Genomic DNA, 17,455 nt, shown 5'->3' on the forward strand with positions numbered 1-17,455 from the left:
CGAACTTGAGTAGGTTATATCTAAAAACGATGTTTGTGAACTTATGCTTATATAAACTAAGGAATGCAAACTTCAAACCGTGGCTTTATAATTCATGAACCGATTCGAGTGAATCAAATCGTTTTTGATTCGATTGTGTCTTGTGTAGTTACATAAGATTTCCTTGCAATTGAACAACTCTCTAACTAGTTCATTTGAGTCACTTGAACTAGTTATGGTGAAGAAAAATATGGTTGATATGAAAGTGATCATATGGCTAACCATTTGGTTGACTATTATTGAACCAACAAATGTACAAGTTTGGGTACTGTTACACAAGCCTAGAAACGTGCATTTCATTTGTGTGTAACAAGCTAGTTTTCGATCTAACGGTTGAAAGATATTAGCTTGAATCTAATCAGGTTTTCATCTAACGGTGAATATTGAATGCTTTCTTACCAAGCTAACATTGATTGCAAACCCTGATTTGAAAGACTATATAAGGGAGAACTCTAGCAAATGGGAAACCTAATCCCCATACCTTCTGTGTGATACTAGTTGTGCTAAGCTAGAGTGGATTCTCCTTTAACCTTTGGTTTCTTCTTCTAAACCAGGTTAACGACTTAAATACTTCATTGGGATTGTGAAGCCAGACCGATACTACTTTCTTGTAGTTGTGTGATCTGATCTTTTTGTTTCTATCGTATGAGTACAATTGTAATAATTGGCTTGAGATTGATATCTCCGATAGGCAAGATATAAAAGAAATCACAAAAACTTCGTCTCATCGTTTGTGATTCCGCAATATCTTTTGCGCTGCGTCGATTAAGATTATTATGAGGTGATTGATAATACTTGGCTGTTTTTCGGGAATATAAGTCCGGTTTATCAATTGGTTCCTATTCACCTTGATTTATCAAAAGACGGAACAAAACTCGTAGGTATATTCGTGGGAGACGGATTTATCTATTACCGTAGACTTTTCTGTGTGATACAGATTTGTTTATTAAAGTCTTCGACTTTGGGTCATAGCAACTCTTAGTTGTGGATGAGATCAGCTAAGGGTATCAAGTACGTAGCATCCTGCTGGGATCATAGACGTAGGAGCATAACTGTACCTTGGATCAGTGTGAGATTGATTGGGGTTCAACTACAGTCTAGACCGAAGTTAATTTGGAGTAGGCTAGTGTCTGTAGCGGCTTAATACAGTGTGTGTTCAAACTGGACTAGGTCCCGGGGTTTTTCTGCATTTGCGGTTTCCTCATTAACCAAATTTTGGTGTATGTGTTATTTCTTTTCCGCATTATAATTGAAATATCACAGGTTGTGCGTTGTTCAATCAATATCCGACCTTTTGGTTGTTGATTTAAATTGATTGACACTTGGATATTGGTCTTTGGTACCATCCAAGTTATCACTCTAGTATTTGATAAAGACTCGAAGATTTCTATTTGCTTGAGTATATATATCAAATCGAGAGATTGAGATATAAACTTTTTGATATACTTATCTAGATTGAGTCTGATTGTCTAGTTGATTCTCTAGAAAGTATATTGGAGTTTGTCCATACAGATTGCTAAGCGAAATATTGGGTGTGGTTGTTGTACCCCTACTTTTCAATATGCACCTGATAATGAACTCGAAATTGGAAACCAAATTAGCAAACCAAAGCAACAACAGGTGGTAGTGGAATGGACTGGTGGTACAGTGGTGGCTTATGGACTGAAGGCATTCATTCCCTTTCTCCGCGATGTGTTCATAATAAACCTGGACACAGTAAAAAATGGAATCCTTACTACTTCAATTAACTGAATTTCCTGAACTCGAACCAAAGAGATCAGTAAAACACTCACAATAAAGTGCTTGCTTCTTGTTGTTGATCCATGCAAATGGGCGACGCAAATATGAGTTTCTTCGCTAGCACTTTCCCTGTGCCTTGAAATCAAGGGCCAACATTTAAAACCAACTACCTAAAAATCCAGAAGTCTTGGTGAGCTGTAATTCAACAAAAAAGGTAAACAAATATGACAAAGAAAACAAGGGATGTTCATTGGAAGCTAGAACTGGAACTGATATGAAATGCAACTCATTATAGTGAGATTTTGTTTGCTTTTTTTGACATTTAGAATTACAATTTTACCTAGATTTCATGGCAAAGTATTACATGCTTAAAGCAAGGATTTTTTTTTAAATAGAAAATAACACTATGAACAAACTTCTTGAGGTGCCCAATGTACTCAACATAGAGGTTCATACTTCTCTTTACACAACTCCCAAAATTGCTTCTAATGTGAACATTCAACAACTTCATCAGATGTTCCCTGCATAGGGATACAGAAGAGATGCATGTTATGATAGTCTCCACAAATTTCATTGAAGAGCTAGGTAATTTGAAAGGTGAGAATGGAAAGACTCACATGAGTTGTTAGCACAGGACAGCTAGCTAACGAGATTTTGTCAATGTTCTGCACATAAACAAGTGGGAAAGAAAAGCCCAGACATACAACGAGAATAATTACGCAAGTTACTATAAAGAAAGAACAATTAAATAGTTGAGTATAGAAATGCAACCTTCTAGATGTCAAACCAGTATGTCCGCTTTACAAGATACAAGTTTGATAGTATAGGACTGGAGAAAAACGACTCTTAATTGAGGCAAACGATCTGTTAGGATCCAGCGTGAGACCACTTCCTGTTTTGCGCCCTATATTTCTTCTAAGCACTTATATACACCTTCTACATCTGCGTACGTGTTATGCTCACTTAGCTATCAAACAGGACATGTGAAATTAGAAGTTATCAGATTATTGGACAAACATATTATGCATCCAAACTTATTCCCTGGAGATAAAATTCAAACTGAAGTAAACAATATTCAACTAATCACATACTTTTGTACAAAAAAAGACAGTTAGACTATTTAAGTTCAGATCCAAATATAGCCGATGGCAATAAAATATACATGGTAGATCAGTCTCAGTTTTCCAAATTTGAGAGATCAAGTTACGTACATAGAAAAATGCACTCTAAACCAAATATTTTCATCAAACCTATTTCATTACTTCCTCAATGAATAAAACATAAATTCACCAATTGTGGATTTATATTCTAGACAATGAACTGGATATGTGTTCAAGAAAACCCCGTACTTTCATGTTGCAGTCAAAAATAACACTTGATAGATGGATAAGGTTTTCTCAAACGGTGGGTACCATATCTTGAAAAGATCAGGGTTCTCATCAGCATATTTAAGCATGAGAATGTGAGAAAAAGAATTTAATAGAACTTGATACCTATTCCCAAAACATTATATCGAAGAAAAACAACTTATCTGAGTAGCCTATGTAGTATTTATAATGGTAATATTCATCAACTAAGACAACATGAAAGTAAGAGCACAACTGACCTGAAGAGTGTATAATCCATATTCCAGTTTTCGGTTGTAGCGCTCATCCTCATCCATCTGTGATATTGCAAGCAGAAGGAAGAAACATGGTTACAATATGTTTGACCTAAAAGTAGATAATATCATGTTGATATCATGCAATTAAAAAAAATATATATAAAAAGTAAGAGACCTCTTAATCATCAAGTTCAAGCTGGTCCATTATTTTCGTCTCTGCTTTAACTCTATCGGTATATCTGCACAATATTAAGTTGTTGGAAGCCCGTTAAGTCATTTCAGGAAATGTCAAACACATATCTCTAGAAGCAACTTCTAGCTTATAACAATTTAAAATGAAGTAGGAATTTATGATACAACTTTTAGTTGTCAATAAATGACGAGTGAATAACAACAAAACTTGAATGGGTATTACCGTATGTATAACTCCATAAGCCGGTCTATTTCTTCTCACTCATGTTCCACAAACTTACTCAGCAAGATTTGATTTAGTGTATGGCTCTTTGTTGCAGTGTGGTTAGGGTTTTCAATCAGCAAAATCAAACTAGGGGTTATATTTGGGTTTTAAGAAAACATTAACCTTATAATATCAAATAACTCCTCAACTGCGGTTTTCTTTGTGATTCAAATCGTCCTCAACAGCGGTGTTAGGGTTTTTACTAGAGAGAGATCAGATCTCCAGATTCAGCAATCTTTTAGTATAGAGAGAATGAAAGAGAAGAGATTCAGTGGTGCTGGTGGTGAGTGAAGGAGGTCGCAGAGCAGAGCTAGGGTTTTGTTGAGAAATAAAGAAGAAGAAAGTGAAATCATAATAAAATCTCTTTCGATAATAAAGATTTGCCGAGTTAGTTTTGTTCTGAATGGGCCGACTAGCAAACTGACTGAGTCAGCTACAAAGTGTAGGCAGTCACACTAGTTTTTAGCACGTGTACAACTGGATATATTTGTGAATTGCAACAGAATCAAACAATTGCGATTTTCGTAATTGTTTCCAGCTGTTGCGAAATTTTTGCAACTGAACAGAAAATTCGCAACAGTTGCTAAGTTGTTGCGAATCTGAGTTGCTAAATCCCATATTTGGTGTAGTGATGACACATCAATTTCTAGTGGGATTTGTTATTAATAAGAGACTCAATCAACTAATACATTACAAATGGTTTGCGCTACCTGAGACCTGTGTAAAGCACGGGAACTAGGATACATAATATGGATGTTGCCATAATCCTTGAATGTGTTCCTTAACTATATATCTTCTAATTTCTATTTTACCCCTCACTGCCCTTAACCATTTTTTCTACACTAACTATCTCATGCTACAATAATAGATCCAACATGAAAACCAAATTTCGTTTGCGTTATTCATTCTTATTTGAAATCACTTAAATTTTATAGTTTTGAAACCAACAATATTGGTAAGATAAATTATGGTGAAGTTGCTTCTTATATACTCTAGTAGTTAAATAAGTTCGAGTATCATCTAGTATGAAATAAAACAACACTATTATGGGATGTATCCCAATTCAAAATGATGCCCTAATATTTCATTCAAAAGCAAAGAGAAAACCATCCCCAACATACTTTCTCAAACACCAATTTTATTAGTCAAATAACCTTTTCAGATAACAACCTATAGCAATTCATATCATACCCATGGGTAATCAAACCAATCACGTAACAGTAGTGTTGGTGAAGGTGGTAGTGAAGGTGGTGGGAAAAGGGTTCTCCCTGATGATCATGATAAAAGTGGTGATGTTGATAATTAATGATGTTGATGTTCCAAGGACTGTCATTCAATCTGTTATGTGGAATTACTCATCCATCAATAGAAGGAGGATGCATAAAATAATGGGGATGTTTATGATTTTGGGGAAGTGATAATTTTTGATGATGAAGTTCTTGTACTCGTTGGGACTCGTAAGACGGGTTTCGAGGTAGCAAAGATGGTTATTGTTTTGCATGATGAAGATCCAGAGTTAGGGATAGAGCCTTACACTGCTGCTAGATGGAAAGTGAAAGTTTTTTCTTTTTTCTTTTTTTTTTCCAAATCTTGTCTTTGTTGATAATATTGCTAGAACTTCTGCACCCCCAAAACCCTAATTGGTCCATCCACAAGTGGCAAGATGCAGGTTGACAAGTGAAGATGGTCTTTTTTTTTCCTTTTTTTTAATTGATGTTTTAGGACCACCATGTACAGAATAATGGCATGAAAATCTATGTCATAGTTTGTTGTCTTGTTGTTTGACATTATGTATGTTGGTTTGGTTGTTTATTGTTGTTTACTATTATATATCTCGAATCAAGCGAATCTACAATTGTTTTTTTTTTGTTGTTATTTATTCTATTTATTTAGATTGTGGAGCATCATAATAGTATAATCATTTTTAGGATCTACACAGTAAAAATACGTTGGCCAATACGTGCAATATTCCTTTACAAAATTACCAAAAACACGACTTCACCATTACCCGATGATGCCAAATTTCGACAGCGATGTGGTGTTCGTATCCAAATAGGACTTCACCATTATCCATGGGTAACTCATCATCGACCTTTTAAAGAAGCATCAACTGGTTAACGGTGTTTTTCTTCTTCGTTTTCTTCTTTTCGAATTCGGCCCTATCTACTGAATGTGATTCCTCACTAAGTTCCTCATCATGTTGGTCATCAAAATTATCTGACTTTTGTTCCTCGATAAATACTTCAGCTCCACCAACATTAGGTTGTGAAGGTTCTACATCATTCGGTGAACCAGAAAGTTGTGCAATTGATTCAATGACAAAAATTTCTTCCTCATTTGAGACAATTTCTTCGAACAGATTTCTAGTTTTTCCACCAATTAATCCGGTTGTAATCCCCTGCTCCTTCATTCTATAACTGGAATCAAAAATATGGTTTTTATTAATTCACCACTAATAAATAATGGGTAATGTCACAACTTAACATTACCTGACATAAAAAGACAACTATTCTAATGGAGGGAGTGAGAGTGTATTGGTTACTATGCGAGTTGGGAAGTGGGGGGAATCGAGATGATTTGGTCTCTTCAGAGTCCGATACGTTCAAGTTGAAAGCACGAATCATATCCCTTTTCGAGTACATGGATACATTCATTGGTTGCAGAAGAAATCATGGATGAAACATAATCGCGACAAACACCCTTAATCAATCAAGAAAATTTCTTTTAAACATTTCGAATGAATCAACTACTTGAGAGTTGGGATGTACAAGTTTTATATACTTTTGTTGTCTCTTTTAACTTTGTTGACCAGTCAAAGTTTGGGGTCAGACAAAACATCAACCTAGCTGAGCAAACTTAGCATTGAAATAATTTTTAAAAAACAACGAACAACCTGCAACTATTCATTGTCGCCATTAACCAACTTCTGAAGAAATCGAAGTCAAAACAGAAATACGCTCAAGCTCCAGGAAGTCCCAGGTTTGAGTCCCCAATGGCGCAAAATTACAGAATTTGACATGGAAGGTAGAGTTAGATTTCCCCCTTGCTACATAATCATCCCCCCCTATCCGCTTCGGCTCTCCTGGCTGGTTCCTCATGAGGCTCGCTGGTACGGCAACCTGTTCAATTTATGTAGTAGTACGTCGTTGGAGCTCGGCTTGTTGGGCTTCCAACTAGTTTCTTGCAATAGTCTTTATCTAATTTTAAAGAGAAATTAAAAAGACAATGAAAAATCATCTGGGGTTTCGTATTGGTGCCATTAATTCCTTTTTCTTTTGTCTACTCGCCAAATATGGTGTTTCTCCCAACCTTTTTCGGAACTTTTACAGAACCAAAATGAAGTAGTACTTCGATCATCAATCTGGTTTGTTTCTTCCATGGTTTCAATAAGAAAAATAAGGATTATTCGGGTTATTTTAGATCAACAGAGTTATTCAAATCTAAAAAAAGTTAAAAATAAAAATAAAAATGAATTTATCTGACAATAGAAAGGTTCGACTTATTGAAGATTGTGTAAATGTAATTCAAAGCCAATATACTATTTGTGAAATAAGAGTAAAAATGTTATATTAACAATTCAAGGGTAGCACCGGCATTTGTCTTTTCCACTGAGATATCCCATAAATTAATATTTGGCTGGCGTTAGTAGGTTTAAGCGCAAACCGTGTGATACATCTATATGTTTGAGTTATCTCTTTACTTATTTGGCTAAAAACAAAAACAAACAAATAAGTACACCTATTTTTTTTATTTTCTGAAAGTCAATATATTAAAACAGATAAAAGATTACAGGAGTTTGATTTCCCTTTGGCTGCCCTTATCTCAAAAGTATGAACTAAAATAAGAGAATCTTCGAACAGGGTTATTTCCTCGTATTGAATTGGAATTGCATTTGAAACAAAAAGACTAACATCATAATTTAAAGCAAGGGAAAAGAAAGATGACATCTGTCTCCATTGTTGTTGGTAGTATCCTTGGTTTCTTGCCTTCCTTGCTAACACATATGCGACTTTATTGCTATTCCTAAGACTGAAATTAAACCCCAAGAAATTCTCACAAAACTTCGGTATCATTTAAGCTCCAATTACGATGGCCTGATTTCTACGGCTAATAGTGTTTGAGTGGCCCTGAGCAAAATCTAATATTGTTTTGCAATCTCCTTCGATCCAGAAATGTTTACAATCCATGATTGCTACCGACTTTGCTGCTTCAAGCAAAGCTCGAGCTTCTGCCTCTTCAGGGCTGGAGGCATATATGGTCCTAGATCCGGCTTGGATAGCTGTGCCTGCAGGGTCCCACCGAGGGACGGGCTGCAGCCACAGTTAACCGCCTCATAGGCTCGTCCCTGATCTTAGGAGAGATTTCCTTTTACATCACACACTAAGCATGCATGGTTGCTTTACTTCGGACGAGCAAGGTTCCATGAAAAAGCAGAGAAACTGATCAAGGATTTACAGATTGAGCCAAACTCGAACATTAGGGTGCTCTTAGTGGTGCTTATGGAAGATGCGCAGCCTAAAAACTGTTCACATTAAAACCTGGTCATTCTGGGTACTATATTTTTCTGTCCAGTATGTATGCAAAAGCTTTTCTGTCCAGTATGTATGCAAAAGCAGGCGATTGTAAAGAATCAGAAAAAATCAGAATACAGTACTAAAGAAGTCTAGGGGAGTTGAGAAAAACCGAGGGAGTAGCTGGGTAGAATTCATGGTCAAATACATGGATTTACTGTAGGAGGATGACATTAGATAAACTTGTCAGGGTTTCCAAATAGTTGAATGTAGGTAAACTCTTGTTTTATACATTGTCATGTCTGAATATGATGTGGAGTTGTGGGACTATGTAGTGCAGAAGTATGAAATGAAACCCACATTTTTCAGATATTTCAATTAATTCAACCAACTTAAAATTGGTATTACCAGATCCTCTCACTTAAAACGCGATCTGTAAGAAGCATAAAAAATATGTTATTCTTTTGTGAAACAAGTGACCAAATGAGTTGTAGAGTTCACTTTACAAATTGCATATTTTCATTTTATTTACACCCAAAACTGATTACACAAATTACACAAGTGAAGAAAAGAAAAGAGCAAAAATGTTGGAAGCTTAGAACTAATAAGATGACCCATATATTACACTAACTGAAGGGGAAAAAAGATCATTACATTTTATGCTCATCATTGAACGTCAAGGATTTACATAATAATTCTACTTGACAGATGGATTACTGACATTGCTCCTCAATGGCACCTATTCAAGAAATGGATGGGCTAATGTGTTAGAGGTCCTAGCGCAGTAGTGCACTACAAGTCTACAACTAATATGTCAAAGTACTCATTCAGCAGATGCGTAATTCATCGTATTTTTACCTCTGCACTAACCAGAGTTACTTTCTACGCATAACAATAGAAAGTTGTTCCTGGAAACATCTTAAAATCCTATTCAGCAGTTCACCATATAGCGGAAAGCAAAGTAATACTAACAACAAAGATGTTCGAGTAATATCTGGATAGGTGTTCAAGATGTTGCGGCAACAATATTCATCCAATTCTCAGTATAGGTTGAAATGCCTGATTACGGAAGATGTACTACTACTCAATCATCATACGACTATACAATGACTACCTACTTTCTGCGTGCATAATCAAACCTAGGATATGGCAATTATATGGGGCTAGGTTGCAGTATAGTGAACCCTTTAGTCGCAGTTTCTTGTAATATTATCTATCTAAATATGTATGGAAACATTTTTAAGAATGCCAAACAACACATATTTTGATCATATGGACAATTATTATTCCTTGCCTTCAGTCATTATCTTCTGCAAGGAGTAATGAGTGTCAGTAATCAGTAAGCTAATACACAACTTCGTAGGGTTTGAGACCTATGTTGTGTTTGGCGCTAGACGAGGCGAGGCGCCAAGCCCTTCGTCTAGCGTCTAGGCACCCGTGAAAAAAATTTACAAAGAAAGTGTACGTAGCTTCGCGCCTATGGCGTTTTATTGCCTACGCTCCCCTTGGGCGACTCGTCCGCGTAGGGCGCCTTTTACAACATAGTTTGAGACATCCTAATCTTTATAGCCACAAGTTGTGTATTAGCTTACTGAATACTGACATCATGTGACCAAAATTCTGGTGCCATGCCTGGATAGAGAATAGACTACAACAGAAATAGCAGCACATTAACTGCCATAGTCCAAATTAAATGGATGTTTTACTGCAACAAAATCTATCCAATGTGAGGACTAATAAGTCTTGGGAACAAAAGTTTTTTTAGACCATTTGATTAAAATGATCTGGGACGTAAAGAAAGAAAGAAACAAAACTGAAACTCGACCAGTAAGATTACATAGCATCTGAGAATTAGGAGGAATCTTAAGAGGATGAAATGGTGGAGGGTTTTTTTTTCAAATAATCTTAGAGCAAGGGCTATGGGGGATGAGAGTCTCTTTCAAAATGAAAGAGTTGATCAAATTAGACCAAATTAGCTCATACTATGGGTAGAGGGAAACCCTCTTTCACCCCAAACTCAATCACCTTCTCTTTCAATCGGAAGAGTGTATGAAAGTCTTCCCTATACGGCTAATGATTCGCCGTTTGAAATATCCATTGGAGATACGCCTTCCAAACTGTTTTTTCTTTCCAACGGTCGGAAAACAGTTTGCTTTCCAAACTGTTTTTTCTTTCCAACGGCTTTTAGTTTGCCGTTTCTCATTTGTGATATTTTCACGGCTAAAAATCAGCCAAGTTTGTTTCACTTTCTTTACTAAAGATATTAATTGACCAATTAGCTATTGACAGATAGGCATACACCAAACTAAAACTAAATGGCTAATATTAGCCGTATGCAAATTTCTCACTTTTGGTTTTTTTTTCCTTCAAATGGGCAATTGTTTGCCGTATAGGCTATTATCCCTCCATCCCATGATTGATTTTGCACTCCTTCACCTAAACTCTCTTTCATTTTGATAGGAATAGACTTTAAAATAGTCTATCCCATAGTCCTTGCTCTTAGGAAACTAAAGTGTTCCGAGGATTTATCAGGAATACATTACGATCTAATTTGGCATACACCAGTAACAGATAACAAAATTTTGCTTCATGTTTCCTGAAAGTAATAGTTCTAAATTCTGATAGCCCATTTGTTCTGCTAAAAAAAATAGAACCCACCAAAGCCGAAACAAAAAGAATTTTGGTTCATGGTAGCTCAAAAATCGAACTTGAAGTGACACCCCCGCCCCACCCAAGCGTTACCACAACTAGCCATGAGCGATCCCATGAGCAACTTCTATGTAAATCTAAAAACACACCTGACTGAGTAACTAGCACCTAGCCTAAATTATTTCACAACAAAAGCACACTAATTTTCTAGTACCCACTGTTAACCAATAGGTCAGTGCTAACATAGTATTTCTAAGAGCATCTGCAACAGAGTGTGGATATATTTATTTTTAGTGACACGTAGTATTTTAGACCTCCGTTTGGCATAAATCCATCTCCAATAGTAGGGACCTACAAGTTAGGAGGGACCAATTACTAAATATGAAGGTGTTCAAGAAAGTGTTATCTACACCTCCGGTTGCACCTCCACGTCATGTTTTTAACCAATTTTCTTTTACTTTTAAGAGTTAAAATTCTCACTGTTGGAAATGGTTTTTTAGATATGAGGTCCTATATTTGCTCTATGTGTAGACCCCATAAATAAAAGGACTAAATAAAAAATCCACGTAAGATTTTCTCTTGGAGATACTCTAAGAGTTTGAAGCTTAGATTTGAGCTAAAGATGGCATGTGTGTATCACACAATCTTAGGGTTCAGTCAGAAACAAGAAAATAATTGATTAAAACGGCCTTCTAACACAATTTTAAACTGTTTATGCACTCAAAGCTGATGTATATATATTAGGAGTCTTTGTAGACTACAATACTACATAAATCTAAAACATCTAGCGTTACAAATTAACCACGGACGAATCTCCTAAACCATTTAGCTAAAGTCCTAACTGTAAGAGCTTAACCATAAAAGTTTTACTTACCAGACATTGACTTTGACAAGGGAATTCAGTCAAGCATTTCATAAGATCAGTTATAATGGAGCAGAAGTTGAAGTGTATTGCAAAGTGAAGGCAAGAAGTGTGTAATTTAAAGAAGATATAAAGAGGGAAACAAACAAATCTTGGACAATTCATATTATACCTGCGGACCAGTAGTGAGTCTTGACGGAGGTTGTGATGCAGGTCTGCACTGCAGCTTGTTTTCGTACTCTTTCCTTCATAAATCAGCCGCAAGTTGCTCATCATTGCTAAAAACATAAAATCAGGAATATCATTCTTCAATTTGAAACGTTAAATATAACAACCATCCTTAAAGAAAAGGGAACATGAGAAGGCTTTATTGAGGCAATATTAGGGACCAGAGGAAAGACAGATTTGTGGCGATAATGTTTCAAAGAGTTGCAATGACATAAGATTTGCAAACATCTGTATATATATTTGAAGTACTACGATGCCCAATTCATCACCTCCAAGTTGTGATCATTACTTGGAGAAAACCCTAAAGTCTGTAAACTTTAATTAGTTCTCATAACAGACCCATGTTTACAGATCGTTAAAATCAAATTGTTGGTAAATGTATAAATTAGATCCAAGTTAAGTGATCACATCATAGAAAAATGTATGCATTTGGATCACCTGTTCATCATTAATATTCTATAAATTATTATAATCATAGTATCTCACATTTTCAGAGAATGGCGGTGGTGGTGGGTAATGGCGGCAGCAGTGAATATGTCAGAGAAGGAAAAGTTAAAATAAAAGAAAATAGGACTATCTTAGAACTGAACTTCCACTGCTAGCAAGATAGTTCTGAGGCAGAAAAATAATGCATTAGTTTCAGCTATGAGGAACTAATCAAGAACATTATTTTAGATGACATATACTCACATTTGTCCCGGTCAATGCTTTTTGCCTAAATATGCTAAAATTGCGTGTAATGTGAATTGTATTCCCATTGACCTGGTGAATATTGATGATACAAGTTATAATAATAAAAGTACTCCAAACAACAGACGCTTGATATACATTATATGATAAATAAAATCACAAGCAAAAGAAGATAATATCCGGGAGCATTACCTCATTTAACTTCTCCCACACGGCCACACCAAATCAGGTTGGCTAAGGTACCTTGATCAGTAATTAAGACATAAAGCTCATTATTATACTGCAAAGAAGTGAGAGAAATAATTATCTATTACAAAACAATTATAGACAAGCAATTTCAATTTCAACTGACCTTTAACATGGTGTTGAAGTGATTGTTACAAAAAAAGACACAATGTTCACCGTCCTCCGGACCTTGTTGTAGAGCACAAAGACCGTAAAGTGGAAGTAATGAGAACTTGAAATGGAGATGCAACGGGAATCTATAAATGTAGGTATGAATTACTGTTTAGTCCATTTTTTATTCACCCAGTTAATGACTAGTCCATCCGTGGAAAAGATTTACTCCCTCGTCCAAAAATATGTTTTTGGACTAGATTATTTACTCTCTAGTCCAAAAACTTCGTGGAGACTATAAAATATATTTTTTTAAATGCCTAAAACACCCTTCCAGGTCTAAATTAGTATCAACACATGTAAATGTTACTAGTAGTATGTTACTACATACTAGTAGTATCAATACGATGATACTACATATTAATATGTACTGTACTAGTAGTAACAAAATTATTGTTACTAGTAAATTAGGTAACTACTTTAATATACTAGTAGTAACTAGTACTAGTAGTAGCATATGTAATATCAATACATAACAATTTTTTGATATGTAGTATCAATACATAACATACTAAATATCAATATGTGGTATCAATATGTAACATACTACATATCAATATGTAGTATCAATACATAACATACAACATATCAATATCAAACATACTACATATCATTATATAACATACTACATATCAATATGTAGTATCAATACTACATATTGATATGTAGTAGTATCAATACATAGCATATTACTACTAGTACTAGTTACTACTAGTATACTACATACTACATATGTTATTATTACTAGTATACTACATACTAGTTACTACTAGTATACTACATATGTTATTACTACATATTACATATGTATTAATATATGTAGTGTTATATGTTAGAATTAGTAGAGTAATTTTACTCTTTTCAAAACTTTTTTGGACTAGGGAGTAAATATATTTTACCGCTGGACTATCCAGTAATTCGGGTCGGGTTTACGGGACTAAACAGGAAATTCCTTTAAATGTAAACTAAAGAGAAAGTTTACCCGTATATGGTCAATTGGTTTTTATTGTTTTTCAAAAAGTTATTGATCAGCAACCCTGAAAGTAAGAAGAAAAAATGTAAGGAACTGTTTCACCGAAATGCACGAAATAAGATGTTATGGTCAAAGAAGAAGGTATCACGGTCAAACAGACCACAAGCAACCTAATACTTTTTGCTCTAGTAATGAAAGGAGAAAGATTTATGTCACAATCATTTTCTCTGCCTTTTTCAACTTGCTTGGCCACAACCACCTCACCTTCATATACAGGTCCTAAAGTTTCATCAGGTTTCATTCTTCAATCAAGTATGTACTCTTCACCATCAAGGATAGGTTCTCTGCCATTCATGCTTGAGTTGACACTAAGAGTTGCAGATGGACCAAGAATCACAGTTGTACCGCAAGCACTATGGCGACCTACTTCATCTAGATGCAATACCCAGATTCATGCTATGGGGCATATACTTTGAGCTCCCTCCTGGCCCACTTATTTGGTCCTTAAATGCAGATGAAGAATCCTCGTCCAAAGAAATAGTGAGTAAGCCCTGGCTTTGATTCTGAAACAGTCTGTCTTCAGTTATTCTCACAACCTGATTGCTAGAAATTACCAAATCAGCAGATTCTGAAACTGAAGAATTTGTTCCAATTGATTCATTGAGATAGCCTGCCTGTGTAGCAACTGCTAAAGGCACTAGAATCCTGTGATAGAGATGGTTCTAGCTGGACACCAGACCTAGTATTATGGAATAGTCCGTGATCAGCTGAATGTGCAGATGTATGACTGATGGTCGTTCCAGGTATTATACCACACAACTCCAAGGCATTTAAGAGAGCTTCTTCTTCTTCTTAGTCTCCTTTTCCCTTCTGATGGTCACCACAATCTTCTTGTAGGACATTCTTTTCTTCTCCCCGGGCATTTCTTGCGTGGTAGTTAGCAACCTCTTCAAGAAGTGCGTTGTAAGGCTTCGATCCGAACGCCTTTGCAGTATCAGAATCCTGATGTGTTTATGGAGAACTGAACAGTGAGTTTGACATTCCTTATTAATATTCGATCTCCGAAGCTAGGAAATGATATTTTTTTAATATTCTAACATGAAAACGAAGTGTTTTGAAGTACTACAAATACACTTGCTGATGGAAATATGAAAAAAATAAATTATTTCATGCATTTCAGGTGCAGAACTGTAGAAGCAACACTCTAACGAGTCATCAAACAATTACAACCAAAACTTTAAAGTTCAACGACAAATGTTTTTTTAATCTGCTCAAACTGACATTTAAGGAAGTCTTAGCCTTGGGTGAGCAGTGGACACTCAAATCCTTACTTAATTCAGGCACATACCATATGTCCCCAACTCCAAATGTGTAACCATACATCAGCCATAATCAAAAACCTTTCCTCCATATCTCAAGCTGGTGTCAGAAGCTTTTAATTTAAGTAAATAAGAATTTAAACTTTGCAACATTGACATATCTACACATTGGAATGTGGATATTTTGGTGTAACATTATTAGCAGTGACTAAAATGAAAACCTTTAAGAAAAGATAATCTCTAGCTGACTGTCCAGAATGGGAAATAATACTTCACCAAAACTTTGAATTTCGACAAAATAGGAATCTTGAAATGCATACCTGTGGATCAACCATCCATCCATGATAAAGTGGAATTTCAAGAAGGTGGAAAACTCCAAGCTCTGGCGTTCTACAAAACCATCAATCCACTAGTCATTCGGTCCGTAACAAGAAAACAAACTCATACAAATGTTAGAAAACAAAGCAATATAAATAAGAGGAAGCTCAAGTACTTGTTAAATCTAATGTTGACAAAAATCCCAGTCCTAAATCGAGGGACAGCATTGGTGTCAATCTATCTCTGTTAGTCGTCTTTTAAGCTTTGGCCTATAACAGGGAACTTTTCTCTATCTTAATAGCCTCGAAAGCTGCCTCTAGAGAGACTAGAGGTGTAGGCGCTTTTTTACGATTTCCTCGAGTGAAGTACCCCATAAGCTATAAGGGAGAGCCAGGCTTCAATGAGTACTACCTTTCTTTTTAGATTTCTCAAACTCAAGAAAGAAGGGATTTCTCCGCTAGTAGAATAAGGGCCTAAGCCAGCCTCTGAGGCTTGGTTTAAATATTTATCATGATTCCCAAGACACGCTCTCTGATAAGAACCTCGTTAGGGTTCTTACCAAGGAGGCGCAGAAATACTAGTAATAAGAAACAAAACTGATTTATTTTTCGATATATACCCTTATTGGGTATATAACTGTCTAGGAGACACTCAAAAACAAAACTTACTATGACCAGGACAGTTAAAAAAAGTAACCCAAAACAGTAAACTAGTCACTTTAACTCACAGACAAACAATGTTGTGCTAACTTTGACTAGTCTCCTTGGTCACGTTGTTGTTGTGGCCGATTCCTATCAGCATCCATAAAACAATGTCAAGAACAAACTCAACTGATATAACCACAATTTTAAACAATGAATCAAGAAACTGGCAGAGTAATCTATCCTGGCAGTCTGGCACGGTTGATTAGCAACATGTGACAGTAATATGTCAGCTGATACTGTTACCATAATCCAAATCGAACCTATTCCTTAGTATAAGAACATTACCTAATTCCATTAACGACAACAAATTCCAAGTAAGATCCCAAATTGAAATAAAACATGAAGTTCCTGGACAAAACGTAAACCAAACCAAACGCATAACCAATTAGAAACAATTCAATGCTAAACAAAAGTTAAAGAAATTGAAAAATCAAAGAAAAACGAATTCTACGAAATTAATTGATTTCTAAGAATCAAAGAAATTGAACAATCAAATGAAAAGTTCAAGTAATGAAAACTAAAAACCCTAGAAAAAAATGTGAGGAAAATGAAGAGTACTTACCGACAGCGACGAGAGGACAAGGTCCGTCCGTGTCTTGTGCGTCGATCCGCACTTACGTTCCATCTAGGTCTTTAGCCTCGAAAATTTGTTGATCATCTGGTTTCGATTCTCTTTCTGTACCTTGGTTTGGCGCCATTCTGAGTTTTGTGTTTCTTTTTTCTTTTTCCCATTTGAACAGATGGAAAGAATCTAGTGAAAGCGCGGAGAAGAGTATTTTTATAGTTCGCGCGTGGGTCAGGTACTTCGTTTGGATAATAGTTGCTACCGTCCAAGACAGTGACTGAAGTCAGTGGCCTGGCGAATGGAACTTCATAGTCTGACGATGAAGCCCCAAGACGGCCGAGACAAAAAAGGCTATTTGACACATGCAATATTATGTGATATTGTTGGATATTAGTAATCCA

At 35.8% G+C, this 17,455-nt stretch overlaps 1 long non-coding RNA gene across 1 annotated transcript; it reads right to left on the bottom strand.

The window, feature by feature from the left end:
- Nucleotides 1-14,220: 14,220 nt before the first annotated feature.
- LOC113292983 lies at nt 14,221-17,170 on the bottom strand. The gene is made up of 5 exons (XR_003331986.1): nt 17,052-17,170; nt 16,775-16,837; nt 16,513-16,576; nt 15,788-15,857; nt 14,221-15,150 (listed from the first exon to the last, which is right to left on the bottom strand). It is a non-coding gene; the product is annotated as an uncharacterized LOC113292983 (long non-coding RNA).
- Nucleotides 17,171-17,455: the final 285 nt, after the last annotated feature.

The sequence above is a fragment of the Papaver somniferum genome, chromosome 7 (genome assembly GCF_003573695.1).
Source record: "Papaver somniferum cultivar HN1 chromosome 7, ASM357369v1, whole genome shotgun sequence".
NCBI lineage: Eukaryota > Viridiplantae > Streptophyta > Magnoliopsida > Ranunculales > Papaveraceae > Papaver > Papaver somniferum.